Source organism: Myotis nattereri (assembly GCF_964212035.1).
Source record: "Myotis nattereri genome assembly, chromosome: 8".
Taxonomy (NCBI): Eukaryota; Metazoa; Chordata; class Mammalia; order Chiroptera; family Vespertilionidae; genus Myotis; species Myotis nattereri.
This window is the reverse complement of record NC_138083.1, coordinates 59,033,027-59,055,804: the sequence shown is the minus strand read 5'-3', so window position 1 is coordinate 59,055,804 and position 22,778 is coordinate 59,033,027. Positions and strand designations below refer to the sequence as shown.

Sequence of the window (22,778 nt, the reverse complement as noted above, 5' to 3'; positions counted from 1 at the left end):
CTAGGAATGGGGATAACCCTAAGCCTCTTGTCTTGATGGAAATTATATCAGAAAAGAATTATGAGGAAGGGCTTATGCATTAACCCCGCCACCTCCTCTTTTTATGACCTTCAGACCTCCTCAGGCTGAGTGGGAAAATTCTCCTTCATGCTCCAAAGCAACCTGTGTAGACATACATTTATCGTTGGACTTACTGGGTTATATTGTAATTAGATGTATGAATTTCTGCATCCTCACTAGCTTGCATTTCTTGAAGCAAAGTACCATGTCCTATTAGTCATAATCGCATCCCCTGGAGCTCAATACATTGCCTTCATATGAGGTAGGCACTCAGTAAATGTGTCCAGGTGGGAGAAGAGGAGGAAGAGAGGAACTCTTAAGGGGCTTATTTTCTAGGCAAAATGAATGATGAGCATATTCTCATAAAATTTTATGAGATCTAAGACCCTAAAGCTCCTCAGTTTTAAAAGATCTAAAAGGTTTAAAGTGTGTCAATGTAGAAGCTCAAATAAAAACTCATGGTAAACAAATTTATATTTTCAAAGATTAATTGATCAATGCTTCTATATGAAAGATCTGAAAAATAGAACTAGATTCTACCCATTCTTTTATTTTTAAAAAAAATCCTCACTCAAGGATATTTTTTCCATTGTGTTGTGTTTTTTTTAAGACAGAGAGAGAGAGAGAGAGGGAGAAACATCAATGTGAGAGTGACACATTGATTAGTTGCTGCTGCACTGCCCCAATTGGGCTGGGGATTAAACCTGCAAACCAGGTATGAGCCCTTAACCAGGAATCGAACCGAAGATCCTTCTGTGCACAGCCAATATTCTAACCACTGAACAAAACCAGCCAGGGCTCTACTCATTCTTAAAGTAATTCCTCACAACAAACTTTTGGGCCCTTTGAAAATATTTAATGGCTATCAAGGATGCATTCTTGCAACTAAGGAGTATTTTATTCTATACTAGAGGCCCGGTGCACGAAATTCGTGCACTAGGGGCGGGGGGGGGGGTGTCCCTTAGTCCAATCTGCACCCTCTCCAATCTGGGACCCCATAGGGGATGTCTGACTGCCGGTTTAGGTTGATCCCAGTGGGATCGGGCCTAAACCGGCAGTCGGACATCCCTCTCACAATCCAGGACTGCTGGCTCCCAACTGCTTGCCTGCCTGCCTGCCTGATTGCCCCTAACCGCTTCTGCCTGCCAGCCTGATCATCCCCTAACCACGCCCCTGCCAGCTCGATTGACGCCTAACTGCTGCCCTGCTGGCCTGATCGCCCCAACTGCCCTCCCCTGCTGGCCCCGGTTGTCCTCAACTGCCCTCCCCATCAGCCCAGTCACCCCTAACTACCCTCCCCTGCTGGCCTAGTTGTTCCTAAATGCCCGCCCCTGCGGGCCTGGTCCCCCCCAACTGCCCCCCCCTTCAGGCCTGGTCCCCCCTAACTGCCCTCCCCTGCTGGCCTGATTGCCCACAACTGCCCTCCCCTGCCGGCCATCTTGTGGGCACCACCATCTTTGAGGGCAGGGCAGTCAATTAGCATATTTCCTCCTTATTGGCTGTGGGTGCCACCATCTTTGAGGGCAGGGCAGTCAATTAGCATATTCCCTCCTTATTGGCTGTGGGCACCGCCATCTTTGCAACGGTGTGAGGGTCAATTAGCATATTCCTTCTTTATTAGATAGGATTTTTGCTTTAAAATAACACCCTTTTGTAAGATTTTCATGTTTTAATAAAGTGATGTCAGGACCAATTTAGAGAGGAAATCTGCCTATGTCCATTTGTACCTAGATTTAAACATGATTTAAATTATTGTTTTCCTATTTGATTGTATTTTTAGCATATGGTGTTTATGTTGGACTAAGAGTTGCCATGTGAAGTGAGTGAACAGATGTTGCTCATCATAGTTTGTGTTGCTATGCTTCATTGATACCTTCATGCCACATTCCAGGACCTCCTCAGCTAGAGGGTCATAATAGATAGAATGCAGTTATGTTCTCATCTGCTCAGTAATCTGACCCAGCATGACAGACATGCCCACATTGTCTTGACCCACTTCTGACCCACCACAGCTTCATGCACCGGTGGGGTCCCTCAGCCTGGCCTGCACCCTCTCACAGTCCAGGACCCCTTGGGGATATTGGACTACTGGTTTCAGCCCAGTCCCTGCAAGGCAGGCCGAGGGACCCCACTGGGGCACAAATCCTGCACCGGGCCTCTAGTATGCTTATAAGATCTTTGGTTAATCTCTTCCCACCCTTTCCCCTCCCCCTTCCCTCTAAGATTCATCAGTCTGTTCCATGTTTCCATGCCTATGCGTTGAGTGTCTTCCCCCTGGTGGTCAGTGCACATCATAGCTACCAGTTGAAAGGTCAAATGGTTGCTTAGGCTTTTATATATATAGATTAGAGAACTGTAGTCTGATTTGATGAATTTATATTTGGGTTTTGGAATGTATACCCACAAAATCACCATTGTTTAATTGCTAATTTTAGAGATTAAAAGACAGTTTTTGAAAAGCTTTTACCTAATTTTATACCTTGGCAACTTTCTGAAGTAAACTAAACTTTCAACTGTCACATGTAACCTGTGAGCATTCCGATACCTTGGATACTGACCCCCGAGTAGTGGCTATTCACCCTGTACTGTGTTCTGCTCTCTCTTTTACCAGATCTCCCCCCTCCTCCCTGCACTATTACAAGTTTGTTTTTTGTTGTATATCCCAAAGCCCAGCCATCTTAAAATCTGACCTCATTTTATGAGTTCTGTTCTGAAACATCTTAACCTGTTTGGTTCACCAAAGGAATAGAATAAAACTCTCAGGTTAAGTGGTAAAATCTTATTGCAAAACCACTCTTATCTTTCTTTTCCAAACAGAGGTAAATATCTAAAATGTCATGAATTGTGTTGTTGAGTATTCTTAAAGCCATATCAATTGAAAAAATTATAAGAATGAATAATATTTACTAACAGTACTGTGATATTTCATTTTCAACTTTCATTATTATCAAGTACAAAATTTGTATTTTTTTCTTTTAATATTATAGAAATATTTTCTAAATGATTTTGGCTTGCCATAAAGTGTTGATGTTGGTGTTGGTTTTAACTATATTGTATTTTTCTCCTGGTTATGGCCTATCTTTCTGATCAAATTTTACTCAAAATAAAATGGGAAAATTGACCAAAGAAGATTCTCATTATAAAGTTGTGATGATAATAATGAAGGGAGCCTGATCATTTGTCTATTACCTTCTATCTCCCTAGTATTCTGAAGTATATCCTTTATTAGAAAAATAGAAATGCACTTAACACCATTGTAGGGATTGTGACCAATTAATTGCCTTACACATGGAAGGTTAAGGGCAAGAATTGCCCTTGTTTCAACATATAGTAAAATTGGTCAATTATAATTTATCTGAGAACTATAGGAGGCATTTGTCTTTAAATGAGAAATATAATAATAGTACTTTATATCACCATAATAATTTAATATTGTTTTGAAAGTTCTGGCCAATACAATAAGAAAAAATAGATGTACACATTAAAAACAAGCAGTGATTCTTATTCTTTATGTGATATTTGTATATACCATAGATCAAAAGGAATCAACTAAAAATTACAATGAATAAAATGCTGTTAACTTGGCAAGATAAACGATATTTTGTAATTGTAATTTTGTGAACATTTTTTAGAAAGCAAAACAATTTATTTTGGTGCCAAAATTCAATACAATAGCTAGTAATCATTTTAATAAAAATTACATATGACCTATGTGAATAAACAAAAAATCTTAAGAGAAGACCTATTTCTAAAAAGAGAATAGTACACATTATAAATATTTTAATTATCTACAATTAGACAGGTTCATTACAAACTCAGTAAAGCCTTTAAAAACATATTTTTATATGACAAAAAAATGTTTCTAAATCTCTATTCTAAAATATTGAAAAGGAAATAAATGGGTAAGAAGGTTACAAGTGAGCATTGCGAGACATTTGTCCAACAATAATTAAAGTCATTTGTTGTTATCTTGAGAATAGACAGATGGGTTAGTTGCCATAGAAATAGATCCTAACACATCTGGAAACTTAGCATATTGCTAGAATGATCATAAATCTATGTGGAAGATAAAAATTATTCAACATACAGTATTAGAAAAATTGGCTAATAAAAAGAGTCAAATCAATGTAAACCCTCCTCTCATATAAAGCAGTAAAATAAATCCTTAAGAATTTAAACATTTATTTTTTATAAGAGCATTTGAAGAAAACTCAATTTAATATTTACCAACTCTCTGGATGGTCTGAAAGAAACTTCTTATGCTTTAAGAAATACAAGAAAAATAGACATAGTATTTAATGTAAATTTTTCAACTTCTGAGCATCAAAAATCTCCATATAAAAAGACATAAACAGAAAGTTGCATGATATGAAAAAGGTTATAATAATTGAGTGAGAAAACTAAAGTAACTCAATATATAAATGGCATGGACAGACAAGTCACAAAACAAGAACCTTAATGATCAAACAAATGTGGGAAGTTATTTGGCTTTATAAATAATCAAATAGATGCAAGGTAGTTTCAGTTTCTCATCTGTTAAAAAAAACCTGCAATAAAAGTAAAGCTAATTATCAACACTAGAGTACAGTGCAAATAGGATCTGTGCTATTCTACACAGTATAAAAATAACTAATACACTTATTCTACAAAAGCCATAATAAAATGGGTCCCCGTTGATATCCTAAATTTGATTTAACGCTAAAAACTATTTCAACATACATGAATCTTAAAGCTTTATAGTGCCAAATTTTGGAAACAATAGTGAAAATCACATGTAAAATACAGTAACATTTATTTAAAAAACTATTAAAGATGGCAGCTAATAAAGGTTGAACATCACTGACAAAATACTTGTAATCCAATTGTCACTAGACACAAGTTACAAAATTGTATATGCATATAATAACAGTGTAAAATATGATATCAAAAAAAGACTAGAAGGAAACACATCCATATTATTACCAGTTGTGTTAGGGTGATAGGACTCTAATTTTATAACTTTGACACTTATATGTTGGAATGTACAGCCTTTTGCAGAATGACGTTATCTAGGTAATCAAGCTACCACTATGCTGCTCAGTCTCCTGTAAAGCTCTTTGGGAAATGTTTTGCAACCACAAGGAGACCTTTACATCCTCTTTATAATGTCAGGGGTCCCAACATTCTCAGAGGAAGAAATGCCTCTGGGATTCAAACACACTACCTCACCTCCCATTCTTTGTCATGGTCCTAAAGCTAAATGGTGAAGGTAGTTTTCCAAAAATGGCTTAATTCCTAAAGGCAAACCCAGAAGTCAGATCTTCTCTGTGCATATGTGGTGATAATTTTAAGGCAATGGTCAAATGGGAGGTCATTTTCCCTCTGTTCAGACATGCCAGATAGTATTAGCATGAATGACACATTCCTTTTGGCGTGATTATTCATAATTATCTTCATCCAGCAAGTTTGATACCAGTTGTAAAATACACTGTGCGTCCAAAGAGTCAGAAAATAATGCTTGTAGTTAAACTACCACATGCCATTGATTGTAAGAAGCACCCTTATTTCATAGAGATTAAAATCTTTTAAAACAATAACGTTAGCTTGCTTACAATCACTGCTCCTTTGCCCTAATCAGGAAAACGTGTTGGAATTCAAGCGAGAAGAGACTAACTAGGATGCTTTCCTCCAGTTTGGGCAGAAGGCCCGACCTCGCGAAGGACCAGTGGTCAGGGCAGGATTGTCAGTGCTTCTGTGCTGCTTCCCTGAGCAGCTTGCACACAGGCTCGGGTGCTTTTTCAGTTTCCCACCTTCACGCTCACAGACGCCCCATGGGCATGCATGGCCCATGATAAGCAGGTGCTGCGTAGGGCCCTTCTCCTAGAGACCGCCCACGGCCCAAGAGCTTCCAGCTGCACCTCCTGCAGGATGATGAGCGCTGGATGGAGACTGCGCATGCCCCTTGCTGGCCCTCACTGTTGAGTTTCCGGTCCGTCCTCACACCACAGCGCTTGCTTTCTGCGTGAGCCGCAAGATGCCATGGTGTTTGCGTCCCACTTCGATGCAAGTAAGTGAGAGTGGCATTGCTGTGAGGCTATTATTTAATGTATATTTGTATTGGTTTTATGTATATCATTGTAAAACTTTAGTGGGTAACGGATCGTTTGATACTCACCTATATGGAGTTTAGGGGAAAAGGTGAAGCTTGGCTTGAGGTTTCTAAGATATTTCAGGTACCATAAATATCTTGTCCTTATTCGTGTTAAATTTCTGGCAAATTAGGCCATATTAGAGATGCAATTTTTTTTTTTATAAAAACCCCAAAACTGCTAAATTAGAACCTTTTACTACAATATGATACCTTGATAGTCTAGCACAGTGGTTCTCAACCTTCTTGCCCTTTAAATATAGTTTCTCATGTTGTGACCCAACCATAAAATTATTTTCATTGCTACTTCATAACTGTAATGTTGCTACTGTTATGAATTGTAATGTAAATATCTGATATGCAGGATGGTCTTAGACGACCCCTGTGAAAGGGTTGTTCAACCGCCAAAGGGGTCGCAACCCACAGGTTGAGAACCGCTGGAGCAGTTCACACCTGGCAACTCTTCATCCTGTTAAATTTGATGAACTTCATTTTTGAGGTTAGAGAGTTTTTATTATATAACCAATGACAATCCTAATAGATTTTTCAAGGATTACAAAGGGTGATATCTGTCAGATGCATTATTTAATTATGGATTATAGAAATATGTCCTCTAATGATGACTCCTGATAGTTTAGTGGACACATTACAGAACTTAAAAAAAAAAGAAATACACATTGTCGGACATTTGTGGGGACAGAAGCTTATTGCTTGCATTACTAAACCCTTATTGGAGATCCTCTTGGTGGGGGGCGGGAGGGGGGCTAGTTTCTTCCCCAGGTGTAGTATGTATCTTAAATAGGTCATGACTGTCTTTTCTAAGATTTGGTTTCAGCATCTTTGTCAGCAAGGATTTTCAACTTCCCACATATTGCAGGAACTCTGGGAAGTAAGTGCTGCTCCCTACTATTTTCAGTCAATATTTTCTCCAACTACCTGCATCCTACCCTCTATTAGAAATCCCAGCCATAGATATTCTGTAGACAGCATGTCTAAAATGGAATCCATCATCCCCATGCCCGTACCTGTCCCTACTTTCTTGTATTTCATGTAAAACATTTTGATCTTCTCAAGGACCCAGGCTAGAAACATTGGAAACGTCTTTAACTCTGCCCCCATTTAGACCCCACACTTAATTCCTTGTAAATCTGATCAGTGATCATGCTCTGCAGGTCACACTGCCCCAGAATTGTCCTGCTCACATGCAGACTTGAGCATCGTTGCCATGGCACTGCCACACTCACCGCTAAACTCCTAGAATTCTCCCAATCAAGGACTTCTGTAGTTTGAAATCAACCTCTTTCTGCAAAACGTCTGCCCTATCTCCTCCCATGGATCTGTAATGCAATTTACCAACAGGGCCTCCTTCCCCAGCACAGCCTTTGAGTTTCCTGCCTCCGTGCCTTCTTTCATACTTGGGTAGCTCCCCCAGTTTGGAAAGCCTTGCTCTGGAAAGGTTGCCGCTCCTTCTGTTTCTCCCTCCCACCCACAATTTTCCCTTAAAAATCATTTGTGCCTCTCTTCTCTAAGTGAAAGGTTTAAGGTGCCTCACAAAAATGACGTATATACAACACTGTGAAATTACATAACATACAAGTGATGCGAAACTGAAATAAACGTATGCACATAGCCCAAAACCAAAATAAAATTTAAAAATAAAGGCATGACAATGGGTTTCATGCACTTGCTAGGGCAGCTTGATCTTCAGGATAGCCTTCACCTGTCCCTGTGCTTCTCTGGCTTTTAGATTCTCCTCTGTCATATTCAACACATTTTACTGTGCCCACAATATATGTCTTTCTGTCTAGGTAGTCAATAAATGCATTGGAAGTAGAAGTTATGTCACACTCATATTTGTCTTGTTGAGAGTGCTCCATAAGCACTGGTTGTTCAGGAAACATTGTGTTTTGATAAAAGAGTTATCCATGAATAGTTCACAAATAAGATCCCCATGGCACACAGAGTTTTGTGGGGATTGTTATTATTGATAAATAGTTGACATATAGTATCCTATGAGTCTCAAGTGTACAGTATAGTGATTCAAAATTTATACATACTACGAAGTGATCCCCATGAAAACTCTAATTACCGTCTGTCACTGTTCCAAGTATTACAGTCTTACTGACTGTATTACCAATGCTGTACATTACATGCCCATGACTTCTTTATTTTATAACTGAAAGTGGTGCCTTTGTTTGTTTTTTAAATTTGGGAGCGAAGAAGTTTTATTTCTTAAGCATAGCATCCATAGAAACTCTGCCTGAATCCAGATGAGGTCAATTTCTGTTCTCTTAGAGACCCTTTCTCCCTGGCCCTTTTACAGTTTGTAATAGTCGATGCATCAGTGTGACTCCTTGATATCTGTCTCCTTTACTGCACTGTCCATGAGAATGGACACCTGCTTGTTCCTTTGGATGATGATATCCCACTGCCACGCTGGACACTTGACAGGTGGCGTATTCAGCACAAGGTGGTGGAATAGTGAGTGAAGCACTGAGGGAAGGGCACTGGGCCCACATTGATTTCGGTTCCGCTGCCTCTCCTCGCTGCAGGAACACTAACACAAGTACCTGTGAAGTGCTCCTCCCCACTGCCCGAAAGCCAGCTCACCCACCAGCATTAGCAACAGCAAAGACACAAGCAGAGTGTGGGTTTCTGTGTTCTCGTTTTCTTACTCCTAAGGTTTATCTCTGTCTGCAAACTCCCTCATCTTTGGCCATATCATCTGCTCTAGAGAACAGGTCGTCTTTTAAAAAGCAGTGTTTTATGGAAGAAACAGTGCCATCTGATATTCTGATGAATGAGTTTAAAAAGGTTTAAAGGTTTGCTTGCCAATTTCGCCTCGTGTCATTTTTAGACTATTTACAGACAGTGAGGGTGAGCATAACATGTTAAGCGTACTCTGCTTATGTGTAGATTTAGAATTTTGTAAAAAATGCATGTTTCCTCAAATGCCTTGTTCTTTCCTGGAGTTGATTTTCATGAAGTTAAAAGGATTTATACAGTTTCTAGAATTCTATGCCTCATGAATGTTGAATGGAATTGCTTAATTTAAGAGTCTTCCAGTGCACGTAGACTACCTGTGATAAAATGTTGTGCATTTCTATAAGATATTCCTCTCTGTCTCTCAAAAAGTCATCATTGTAGGGGCCCCTCCTGTTGTAATTGCGTCTTGATTGCTACTGGCCCGTTCATGTGTGAGGTCAACTCCTCAGCGGCTGACGGAGGATCAGCCTTAGTTACAGTGCAGCTGCTGTGCAGGTGCTGGCCACACGCCATGCACCTCCGCAGCGTCTGGGGCCTGCTGAGATGTTTCTTCGGATATGCTGCTTGTGAAGCTAACTGGATCCTACTTTGTTGTCTGAAGCTGGCCACTGGGTGGGTTGGTTCTGAGGCCTTTTGGGAGGAATTCTGGTGCAGGCCAATGTCAGACGCTGCCTGTGATTGGCCTTGAGAAATCTGTTCGGAGCTACAAAGCTATGCACGGGTTGTGGCTGCCTCTGCTTTCCTGGGTGTGTGTGGGAAGGACCAAGCTGCGCACCAAGGCCAGCTTTTACCAGCACCGGGCTCAAGGGCAGGTCAATAAAAGTCCCACTGCACCCCAAGGTCCTCCTCTGCATGCCTCTGCCTACTGGTCCCTGTTGGGCTCAGTCTCTGACAGAGCCTCTGGTGGTCCTCAAGTTATATGAGGTAGGTTCTCAGTCACCAGGAGGGGCAAGTACCTGTGAAGTACCTCCCTCCTGCCCGAAAGCCAGCTCACCCACCAGCATTAGCAACAGCAAAGACACAAGCAGAGTGTGGGTTTTCAATCAAAAGGCATAAAGCTGTTGTAGGGTATTTGCTGTTATTCTTTTTATAGATTTCAGGATTGAAATTGGTGTTAGTCCAGTGTTTGACTTTTGTTTCCAAGTGATTGGGCAGTTTCACACAGTCATAATGTTGGCTCCACTCAACTCCAACTGCAAATCTTCGCTAAGCCTTTATTGTGGATGAGACAAATTGCAAATGTGAATTATTAACTTTACGTAACTGATGGTTTTATTTTTTATCTACTTTCAATAATTTATGCATAATTTAGAAAAAATAAAACATGTGGAAATAAGATTTTAAAAAATGAATGCTAGCCAGAGCTGGCTGTGTCCCAGGACTGAAATCCAGGCCAGGCTTGCATCCAGCCCAGGCTTTTCTCTGCAGCCTATTTCCAAGAAGCCATGTTGTTGTAGCAGAGTGAGCGGAGTCTTCAGTACTCTTGGCTTGAGTATGACAACATATTTGATAGCACTGTTTTCAATTTTACACAGTGGCTGGTTCATCAGTGCCAGCAGAAGCCTATACAAATGACACACATTAGAAATTTAAAGTGAACGTCGATAAGAGGAGATATGAAAATCTACACTATATAGTTTCACATCACCCTTCAAGGGTAAGCTGATTAAGATATTTTTTTTTCTTGGGATTTGGATTATCAGTGCCTTTCTTCAATGAAAGTTGTTTACTATTTTCACCTCTCTTCTCCCTTGAAATTCATCAATAACTTCTGTCTCCATCTTATCCGAAATGTAGCTGGAATTTCGCCAAAGCCTATGCACCCATGATTTGGCATCTGGCCTCTCAGACTCCAGCAGCCACATTGGCCTCCATTGGTTCCATCTCCCCACCTTAGGGAGTAGTTTCTCTTTCCTTTACTTGGAATTCTCTTCCTCCAGATCCTCACTTGACAGACCCCTTTTGGCTTCCATGTTCTTTCCTCTTAGGGACAAATAATACTGTCATGCAATCATAGAAATGGGAAAGAGAAACAGATTCCACCTTTACAAAGCTTGTTCTGGTTGTGTCTTTCTGATAAGATGCCTTAAGTAAGGAGCAGTGTAGAGAACAAAGTGCATATTAGTTGAGGTTACAAGCAAATAGCTTATGCTTTTAAGGATTAAGTTTTATTTTATTCCAATACCATTCTAAGAACTTGCTGTTCTGGGGGAAGAATAAGTTGCAGTGGTTATCACACAGCATGCTTGTAACACTCTCATTCTTCCCTTGAAAGGTACACTTGAACAATCCATGATTGCTATATCTAAGGACCACTCTGCTTTCTTATACACAGTCAATTGAATCATCAGTCAAATGGATTATCAGTGCCTTTCTTCAATGAAAAGAATAGAAAGAACAGAATAGAATTTCAAACCAGGGCTTTTGGGTTTCTTATAACGTTTCTCCCAGGAGAATGGGAGACAGATCTTGACAAACAGAATCTTCTTCTTCACACATAGAAAATCTCATAAAGAGAAGCTTTTTAATAGTCAGGGGAAAATGATATCCCAAACCAAATGTGTTGAAGTTTCTTTTTCCTTTTAGTTAATTATCTTATCTAAATTTGTTTATTTCTCTCCTTGTAATCCCTTTGCAATGAACCTTTGTGTTGCTTTTTCCTTTTCTTGGTGTACAAAAATTAGTTTAAAATGGATCAAAGATCTAAATGTAAGACCCGAAACAATAAATTACACAGAAGAAAACATAGGTACTAAACTTATGGACCTTGGTCATAGAGGACATTTTATGACCCCAAAGGCAAGGGAAGTAAAGGCAAAGATGAATGAATAGCACTATATCAAACTAAAAAGCTTCTGCACAGCAGAAGAAACCACCAACAAAACAAAAAGGCAAACAACTGAATGGTAGAAAATATTTGCAAATGACAGCTCTGATAAGGAGTTAATGTGCAAAATACATAAAGAACTCATGCAACTCAACACCAAACAAACAAACAAACAAACAATCCAATTAAAAAATGGGCAGAGGACATGAACAGGTGCTTCACCCAAGAAGACATACAAATGGCCAACAGGTATATGAAAAGATGTTCAACTTCACTAGCTATTAAGGAAATGCAAATCAAACTTACAATTAAATACCACCTCATACCTGTTGGAAAAGCTGTTATCAATAAGACAAGTAATAACAAGTGTTGTAGAGGTTGTAGGGAATAAGGAACCCTTGTTCATTGCTGGTGGGAGTGTAAACTGGTACAACCACTATGGAAAATAGTATGGCAGTATCTCAGAAAATTAAGAGGAGCTACTTTATGACCCAGCAACCCCTCTTCTGAGTACCCCCAAAATTCAAAAACATTTATTTGCAAAGATATATGCACCCCTGTGCTCATTTCAGCATTATTCACAGTGGCCAAGACACGGAGATAACCAAAGTGTCCTTCGATAGAGTATTGTATAAAGATTTGGTAAATACATACTAAGGAATACTACTCAACCATAAGAAAAGATGCAGTACTACCATTTATTATTATGCTAAGCAAAATAAGTCATTACAAAAAAGCTAAGAACCTTATGATTTCACTCATATGTGGGATATAAAACAAACTCATTAGACAGATATAACAGCATGGAGGGTAAGGGAGTAGGGATATAAAAGGGTAAAGGGGGCCAAATATATGGTGATGAAAGATGATTTGACTTTGGGTGGTGGGCACACAATGTAATACACAGACCATGTATCATAGAAATGTACACTTGAAACCTAACAGATCTTATTAACCAGTGTCACCCCAATAAATGTAATAAAATTTAAGAAAAAGTAGCATTGGTAAAGTTATTATTTCTTGAAAGAAATTTAGTTATCCAAAGGTCTACCAGTGAATTTATGTAATTGAACTTAATCTGTCAATGTCATTTTAAAATGCTTTGCACTGTTGCAAAGAGGATCTGAGGTAACATGAATGAATCCTATTGGAAAATATTGCCTAACACATAGTTGGTTTTCAATAAATGTTGGAAATTGAATTAATGGCTGGATTTTACAGTGAATAAGTTAACAAATAAGTAGGGACAAAGAGAAAGTACTGACAGAGTTTTAAGATGAAACCAATAAGCATACAGAAAAAACAAAAATATGTACCATCAATTTTTGAAAAATTATTAGAATTAGTTAAGCATCGAATCACTATATAATACATTAAAATTAATGTAATATTGTAAGTTAATTATACTTCAATAGAAGGAAAAACTAAAAATTGCTAGTACAGTATTAGCTTTTTATCAATCAAAGCAAGGAGGGAAAGATAATCAGATACCAATATCCTTTAGATATAAATTTTAGTTATATAATTTATTCTAAAATGAACATTAAATTTTTATTTAAAGTACCTTTAATTATTTCACAAGAGAGATTACACTCTTCAGTTCAGTTTTTCATAAAATATTATTGTATTGGAAATAGCCCAAATCTCACAGAAGCAATACAGAAAATTAGTGATAATAATTACAGTTTGCTTTTCATCACACTGAATTTATATATAGGCAAATATGGGAATATATAAATATGTATAATTTTGTGTCTATGTGTATCTACACACTCAAAATTATGTAGTATATTATATATAGTGTGTATACACAATATTAATGTACTCATTGAAAAGGGGAGTTTCTCTAAAAATGGTATTAGTTCTTAATACCTCAGCATCCAAATCTTCATATAAAACATCAAATGAAACACGTTAGAAAGAAAATTAAAACTTGAAATACAAACACCAGTTTGGTGCATCTATTGGAGCATTTAAAGGACCATTTACTCATGCCTTACACATACTGAGCAAATATTGAGGTAATAGTATCTCACAGGCACTGTCTAAGGCCCTGGGAATAAAAGATAAATAAGGAAAGGATGATAGGGGAGTACACAGTTTAGTAGAAAGGCAGGAATGTACACAAATGATTAAAATAAACTGTAGTAAGTGATCCAACGTTCACAGAATGTCAAAGGACGAGGAGGTCAGTGGGGATAATAAAGAATCTCTGTGACAGTACTGGACACTGGACATACATATTCAGGCCTCAGAATTTAAATGACTTGTCTGAGGATGGGAGCTACTCAGCTGGGCCTTGCTGGGCTACAGGATAGGGTATTGAGCGGGACAGACCCAGGTGGGAGGGGAGGCTGGGAATAGGAGGGGAGACACCCATCACTTTTTATTCTCTCTGTCCACTGGCCCCCAAGCAGGAAGAGGCTGAGGCCGGGCTGGGCTGGGCCTGGATGCTCACTTTCCATGCAGCAGCATTTCGTTGCACAAAACCGTCCTTTCTCTCCCTTCCCTTCTGTTTGCCACATTTCCTCATCCTGCCTCAGGTGGGACTGAAGAGCTGGAAGAAGGCAGTCATTATACTGTCCCACCGATTCCGGGGGTCTCCACTCTCCTCTGGTCTCTACCTTGCCTAATGCAGGGGATCACTTCTGGAGAACACTCGCCACCCTCCTCGATGTGTCCCAAGCCTGGAGCAAATCCGCCTGCTTGGCCCACCCAGCCGTTTCAGGAATTAGGTCCTGGGTTTCTGTCACTTTGAGATTCACCAGGTGTGGTTGGATTTGTTCGGAGGGGGAGGAAATACTGGCCCTTCTACTTTCTCACCCCATCATGTGCCTTCTGTGTCTTTGATGTCCTCCCTCCTTCCTACCACCCATGTGCATAAGCAAAGTGCAACTAACTCCTGGGACTTGGCCGTAAAATGAAGTCCAAGCTTCTCACATTCCCTTCTTCAGTTTGACATGAGATGAAGGCATGTAGCATATTTAACGTATTTTGAACAAAGGCAAAATACAGATTCTGACCACTTAAACATATAGAATTCCTTCATTAAAGCTGTATACATCACAGCTTGTTTAAAAGCAGGGTGGGATCCCAGAGTGATGGGCTGATTCCACTCCTCGCATTAAGAAAAGCACTCATGACTTGTCAGTTTATTAAAACCGAAAAGTCCGAGGGCTGTTGGCTTTTTCCCAAGTAGTGGGGCCCTAGGTGGTGTGCTTTATGCTCTTTAAAGATTTATTGATATTTAGAAACAGTGCCATTGAATGAAACCAGTGTGTCTGTTTGTGAGAGTGATGTATAATCCCAATTTTTTGTATAAATTTAGAATAATTACCTTTATACTGAGAGCTCTGTCTTTTGTGGGTTAAGGAATGTTATGGTCTGCTAAAACCTAATGGGAGAATTAATGGTGTTTGAAGCAGTATATTTTAATGCAGTATTAACCAGTAAAGACCTTGCTATCATGTTGTCCAACAAAATGATCTTCATCTCTATATTAAATATCAATAATTATCCTGCCATTGGGTAACATTAGGATGGCTGTGGATTTTCCTTCCCAGGGTACTGGTTCCAGTGCCTAATGCAGCCCTATGTACTGAGCAGAAGCAGATGTAGGTCATGATCAATAGGAGCAATTAAAAAGCCTTTGCAACATGGCTAAGCCTTTGAATGCACTTACTTATTTCAGATCCAATGTGGAAAAGACAAGGTTGCCTTTTTCTTAAAATTTATCCAGAATTATTCCAAACATTTGAAGATTTTTCTTCTTTTCACAGTACAGATTTCCTTTGCATAAATGAGTTCTATTAATCTAAAAATAGACTCCTCATAGAGTATTATTAACTTTTCTGTGTGGGCATTAATGTACATTGTGTACCATCACTGTCTGGAACAAGATGAGAAAATACCCTCCCATCTCAGTTTTCCTGTGAAAGCTTTCTGGTAGAATAAAATGAGAAGGCCACTTACACAATATTTGATGTGAAGGAAAGCAATGTTTTAAGACCTTACTGGGAGGCTAAGAGGCAGAGTTAACTTAGAGGTACAACTAACACTTAACATTATTGAGAAGCGATTCTGCATGAAATACATGTTAAGATTACTCCATTGTCATTCAAGGAAACCTATGTAAAACTTAGTTCTTCTTGGCTTCTAGAGAGAAAGTTGAAATCCATGGATCTTATGTTTCTGAAAGAAAGAGGACATGGGCCATCCTAAAGTAGCCACATAATTTGAAAAGAATAATAATGAAACAGGAAGCTAAGGAAAGTGAAGTGATATTGCAAAAGGTACCAGAGACATTTGTTGATAATATGGTTTTTACCTTAACATATTATTTTATTTCTCTAAACTGCCTACGTTTTTTAAACATACAGTTATGCATGGAGAAATAATGTACAAAGGATCTTCTCTTTGACCTGTCTACTCTCACACCATCTATGAAATCCTATATACCCCTGATATATCCCTCTTCTTTCTAAATATTTATTTCCTCAATTAGCATTTTACATTAAATAAATTAACAGTCATTAAATTTTGTGCTAGAATTAAGATTGCCTATTTAAAAAAGACACAGCGAAAATCTTTGCTCTGTAGACTCCAAGTTATATACAAAAGGAACTCATGGCTTTCAGCTTGAGTTGTATATTCAACTTTCTTGCATAATTAGGATGCCAAGAATTTTATTTAATATACTTTTAAAAATTTCTAAAGAGGTTTCTTGTTTGTTTGTTCTTATTTTTTTAGTTTACCTTGGCAGCTCATATTTCTTTAACCAGCAACCTTTAGCCAATCTGTGAGGTAGTAAGGATTTGTTTATAATTGCTATTCCTAAGGAGCCCAAATATGATTACCTTCATCTGAAAAGAACTTCCTTCTTTGTCCATAATCTTCTCCACACACAGGTCTCTTCCTCCTGAGGTGAATTCAAAGTTATCATCTATTACAGACAATCCCTAAGTAAGCTCAACACATTTTTATTTCACTCAGTTATACCTGTCCGTGGTCCAGTATTTATAAATGGTCCAGAATCACAATCCAGATATCTTTTATAGACAGTGGTATGCTGGCAATAGTTAATAACCAGCTTTCAGAATAAGATGTATAATATTTTCCAGTTTTAGTGGTTTGTATACTTTCTCCATGGCCAACTTCAAGCTACCAGCAAGTCTTCACAGACCTCTGTACTGGGAAGAGATGAGCACAATCTCCCCAGCCACTACTAACAGGCCCCAGCACAAACCTGTAAAATAAACACACACCTGAGGCTCTGCAAATCCCTCCAACACATTCTCTTTTAATTGGCTGCTCTGCAGATTGGGATACACACGATGCTATTGGTATTTCTTCTAATCTAATGCAAGAAAACAGTTGCTGTATTTATTAGTACTACTGCTACCACTTTCTCAGTAAGAACTCCCCTAATTTCTTTCACTGGAACAAACAGAACATTATCTATCCAAAGTGTCAGTTGGAGGTGTGTTTATCAGAACTACACATAAATTAGGCCCATGTGAGAAGTGAGAGAGCCAAAATACCAGACACTTAAAACAGGGAGAACTCCAAAGAGATTTTAACAAGGGAGTAGTCAAGTAAATGGAAGGTTGGTTTTTGTCCAGATGCGGTAGTAAGTGCTGCTCCTTGAGGTTCTGTGAGATTAGATAAGGTTATGTTCTGTATAACAGTGTTTTCCACCAAGATGATAGTGCTTCTTCTCGCTTACTGATGTATATTCTTTTACCGCAGGTAGCCAGTGCTGAATTTTCTCCTTTATTCTGTGATAGTTTACTTTCCAACCAACTGTGAAATTAAGAAAATTCTCCCCACAGCAGTCGGATGCAGTGTGTTAGTTTGTATCTTATCAAAAACAGTTTAAATGGATCTCTGGTGGCATTTCAATGAAAATTAAAAGCACAATTCCAGTGTTTTGGGAGTAAAGAATATTTTCCATTGCTACTTAACTCATTTGGTTTAACTGCCACAAAACTAGTCCATCACATGCAATAGCAGACGTCTAATTCTTTCTCTGGTCTTTAAACTTTGTCACTTCACTCATGAATAACTAGGATGGGAAAATGGAGGTGATAAATGGGTCCCTATTTTTTAAAAGAAATGTGAAAAGTCTTGCACATCAATCATCTTATTAAGTCAGGTCCCATAGGCAAGACCATGTGAGGCATTGTTATCTGTTTGGGCAGTAAGAGAATATTATTTCATTTTTCCTTAAACCCACCAGTAGCTCCTACCAGCAGAGCTTCTTGGTACTGGAACTGCAGAGAACCTTACTGACCAGTCTGTCTCCAGACGTTTTTCTTTCTAGTCCTTATTAGACACCGTTCGGCTCATTCTACTCTTGACACTTCAACTGTTGTTGCCCAACTCTCAGGCTCCCTGGCTCCCTCAGAACAACATATTCACCAAAACTCGAGGAAGAGCTGGTATTCATGGGGTTTGTCCCTTCCAAGATCCAGACCCTATTATGATGGTGGCATGGCCTTTGATTCACAAGAGAAAGTCTCAGGCTCTACTACACCCAGAATATGTCCAGTGATCAAATTCTTTTGTGACATATGTCCCAATTCTCTGCAAATGCTCAGCTCATAGCCTGGCAAATCCAAAATCTAATCCTACATGTTTTCATTTTAATGAAATTTTCACCCTGGCAGGTGTGTTCAGTGGTTAGAGCATCAGTCCACAAACTGAAGTGTAGCAGGTTCGATTCCCAGTCAAGGGCACGTACCTGGATTACAGATTCGATCCCTGGCCCTGGTTGGGGGGTGTGCAGGAGGCAACCAATTGATGTGTCACACATTGATCTCTCTCTCTCTCTCTCTCTCTCTCTCTCTCTCTCTCTCTCTTTCTCCTCCTCTCTCCCCCTCCCCAAGCTTCCCTCCCTTCTACTCTCTCTAAAAATCAATATCCTTGCATAAGGGTTAAAAAAATAAAATAATATTAGAGTATTTTAATCAATATATTTTATATTATATTTTAATATTCTTCATGTTATAGCTTAATATTGCCAATGAATTAAACTTATAACTTCAGTAAATTCTTCTTTCAAATGATTCTTTTAAAAACTGTGGAAGGACTTATCTGAACAAAATAAATTTTAAAAAGATTGTTCTCTAGCTTTTTAAGGAACATAACAGTTTGGCTGAGAACACCTGGGAAGTTTGAGCTTCAAAGTACTTGGCCTTGAAATTTATCAAAGTGGCATTCACCCTGCCTGGGAGAATTTACAGTTGTTAAGGAATAGCATCATTTAACACATGCACTCACAGGGGTTTTTTTGGTTGAAGAAAATGTCATATTTGACTTTAACATGGATTACATTTTTTCCAAGAATATTGCTTCTGATTTTTCTGTGGCAAAGTAGCTGCTGTTGCTATGCTATCAGCTCTGTTGCTATGGGGGATGCCTTGGGTGTTTGCCAGACTAGGATTGGTTATTTCAGCACCCTTATGTTCAGCAGTTGACATTTTTCTACGTTGAATCATGCTATTTTATCTTAATTCCATGGACAGGTTCAATGTTGATCAGCCTGGAAAGAACAAGATTAGATATAAAGGAATCCAACTATTTCTTTAGAAAACTTAAGAATTCAAGTGGTATGTGTGAGAAGCATATATTTATGCATGGACATGTAAGACTAAATGTGATATATCTAGAAATTGGTCTGTGTACAAGACGTGTGATTTTAAGTCATGAGGTTCAGAGAAATAAAAAGGGACAAATGTTGGCATTCATTCTGAACAGAGAAATTATTTTAAATTGGAGTTGACCACATATTGTCAACTTCATTGACAACTGTCAAAATTAATGTAACTACTATTGGAGGTAAATGCAATTCTCCATAAATGCAATTCTCTGCTCTCCTCTCTGCTTTTAAGATGCTTGTGTCGTTGGTAAAGGTTCTCTACCCTAGGACCAACTTTCTAATGATCTGTCTTTGCCTCTGTAATATGGTGACACCAATTGAATATTTAAGACCATCGCCAAACCAAAATTCAAAATTCTTTGAAAGGAAAAAGAGAAACTCAGTATCACAGTGATTGTCCCCTGGCTCGATCTTTTTATCTCAAGTGCAGGAGAAATAGCCTTTGAAGCACAAGATCTAGGAGCTTCTGCACCCTGGTTGCTTAATCACTAGTCTATTTTAATAAGATAAGGCCCAAATTTGTAATTTTTCCAAATATGCATTCACAGGTGGGCTTGTAAAAGGGATGTGTAAGTTGGCTTAGTAGTGGGGGAATCAAGCTTTTATTACTGAAAAGCTTATAATGGCCATATATTGTAACTATTTTTAGTCTTCAACATTAGAGAACACTGGAAGCTAGGTTTTTGGGTGAACTTGACATTTCTGCAATAAAATTTATTTTAGCAAATAACTGGCTCATTTCCTGAAAGCATTAATTCACAACTGCTGAGTGGATTTTTATCTCAATAATTTCCCTCCTAAAAAATGATTACTGTCTTTAACAATTAAAAAGGCTACATGCATCCAGGTTGCAGAGACCACAATGTAGTGTTAATCTCAAGGAATTATTTCTGTAGGTCCGTTTCGACTAGTGGAGAATATATGTGAATATAAATACAGTATTCTTGAATAAAAGATACATTTTTTCTGGATGACAACTAAAGAGGACTTCAAAACATGAATAATTCCTATGTCCAATTTATGATGGTGTAGTATATAGCCATATGCATATTTAAGCCTTAAATTGTGGTACCTTTAGAAACAGAGCACATTGCGGAAATCAGGACAGAAGAATACGTTGTTCTCAAGCTGTGTCCTCATCTCCCCCTTTCATCCATCCTCCCACCAAAAGCAAACAGTCTTGTATAGAATCTGAACGAGCACTAGTGTTCGCTTTCAAGATTTGCAAAATAATTCAAATTATTCTCTTTGTTGTGGACATTTGGGAGAGACGTAAATAATGTTATTCTTATGTAACCCTGTCAATACTTTTGGGTGGCCTGAAAATGAGATATGTAACATTGCAAAGTATCACTCACAGATTTAAAAACAGGAACAAGCAGTTTGATTTTCTCATTCCAGGGGCCTTTCAAACCCAGCTACCTCATCAATATGACCCCCATGTCACCCCTGCATGACTCAAGTTTTTGCACATTTGACACTCTTTTCTTACTGTCATCACTTTATTGTCTGCTTTCCCCAGTGAGCTTCTCAACAGTTGGGCCTGCCCTTTATTTATTTTTATATCTAAATGATCTCTATTAGTGATTCTTATATAACTTAACTCATCTTTCCCCTCAAATTTGCTCTTTTTCCTACCAGCCATCCTGGGTTCACCCATGAGCCCTCCTCTGTCTTTTTTTTTTTTTTTTAATCTCCAGTTGAGCATTGTTCTCCTTTAAGTCCCTTCTTCATTATTCCTGCCACAGCATTATTACATGCCCTAATTCATTTTTGCTCACACTCTATCATTAGCTTCCATCTGGTCCTTATAGCCCGTCTCACTCTTCTCCAAGAATTTTTATAAAACACAAATCAGACCTCGTACTCACCATGCTTATATGCATGTCTTGGACATTTTATAAACTGAACTTGTTCAAACCTAACACTTGAGCTCCCCCTAACACCCAAAACTTTTTTCAAGCTCAGTCTTCCTCAAAGTAAATGGATCTCGATTGTTCCCAATTCTAAGGCCCAAAACCTTAGAATCTTTCTCAGCTCTTCCCTTGCATGCCCAACATTCAGTTAACGAGCAAACCCTATTGGCTTTGCCTTGAAAAGATGCATATAATCATACCAGGCCACCGGCCTACTCAAAGCCTCATCCCCTGATGCCCAGACCTCTGCAATAGTCCTGACAGTCTATCTGCCCCTTTATCTCTTGTGGTGCCTTATTGGATTCTGACAGAGGTGAGTGTAAGATGCAGTGAGTGGATTATTTTCATACCTTATAAATAAGGACCCTGTGACATTAAGAGTTTGACTGTGAATTATGGAGTAATTCTTGCCCAAGGCTCTGATTCCTAAACTCGTGTTCTCTTCACCTATGACAACTGAGTCTTGTAAAGGGCTAGGTGACTGGTTTACAGTGACACAAGTATATAGAGGAGGAACAAGGACTGGAACTAAACTCAGTGCTCTGCCCATCCAAGTAGTGTATAATTCATACACATGAAGCATTAAGGATGCATTTATTTGATGAATAACATTTTAAAATGAAAATATAACTAGAAGTTTAGTAAACTAAGCTTTAGTTAATTCTGTATGAAAACATGAGATCTTCCTTTGAGGGTTGAAATCAGATCATGTGGGAATTGGAATTTTTTTTAAAATATATTTTATTGATTTTTTACAGAGAGGAAGGGAGAGAGATAGAGAGTTAGAAACACCGATGAGAGAGAAACATCGATCAGCTGCCTCCTGCACATCTCCTACTGGGGATATGCCCGCAACCCAGGTACATGCCCTTGACCAGAATCGAACCTGGGACCTTTCAGTCCGCAGGCTGACGCTCTATCCACTGAGCCAAACAGGTTTCGGCTGGAATTTTTTTTAAATTATATTCAGAACAGGCTGTGCATGTTAATGATAACTGCGACAATAGATTATTGTAATTTTCTATATATATTTTCTGAAATTATCTTCCTTGAGTATACCACTATATGGACATTTATTGCATAAGATTTGAAGTAATTTATTTTTCTGATCATAAAGAATGGAACAGGGTGTGTTCTCTTCACAGTCCTTACATAAATGTGTTTTAAACGTTACTGTTCACATAAAGGAAGTGAAAATCACAACCACAGTGCGGTACCACTTCGCATCCTGAGTCGGCTGGTATTTTACATATATAGGGGTTGGTGAGGCCGTAGAGAAATTGGAACTTGTGCGTTGCTGGTTGGGAATTTAAATGGTGTAATCACTATGGAAAACAGTATAGTGGTTCCTCAAAAAGTTAAACATAGAATTATCATGCTTCAGCAATTCTCCAACACATGAGTAATGCATTGCACTACCAC

The 22,778-nt window shown here is 38.6% G+C and overlaps 1 protein-coding gene across 1 annotated transcript in view; it reads left to right on the top strand.

Annotated features, from left to right (window-relative positions):
• Nucleotides 1–22,778, top strand: part of DLGAP1 (DLG associated protein 1) — a gene marked incomplete at its 5' end in the record, with an annotated part of 616,937 nt that overhangs the window by 180,530 nt on the left and 413,629 nt on the right. The gene's annotated exons all lie outside the window — the stretch shown is intronic.